Raw genomic sequence first — 238 nt, forward strand, 5'->3', positions numbered from 1 at the left:
CCTGAGGCGGCCGGACGCCCCCTCTCCTCACGGCCCCTGCCCACCGCTGCCGGGCGCAGCCTGCAAGGTTGGTGATGTTTTTAGTACTGAACACGAGTTATTTCTAGGCTGCAGCATTTAAATGGGGATTTTTCCAGTTTAAAAACAAACAAACAAACAAACAAAATCTCTGAAATTATCTTAAATTTTTAAGTGGCCGGGAACATCTCCATCTTTACGTCTGTTTCGGGGCAGGGTC

Source organism: Fulmarus glacialis, unplaced genomic scaffold (assembly GCF_000690835.1).
Source record: "Fulmarus glacialis isolate BGI_N327 unplaced genomic scaffold, ASM69083v1 scaffold32822, whole genome shotgun sequence".
Classification (NCBI taxonomy): domain Eukaryota; kingdom Metazoa; phylum Chordata; class Aves; order Procellariiformes; family Procellariidae; genus Fulmarus; species Fulmarus glacialis.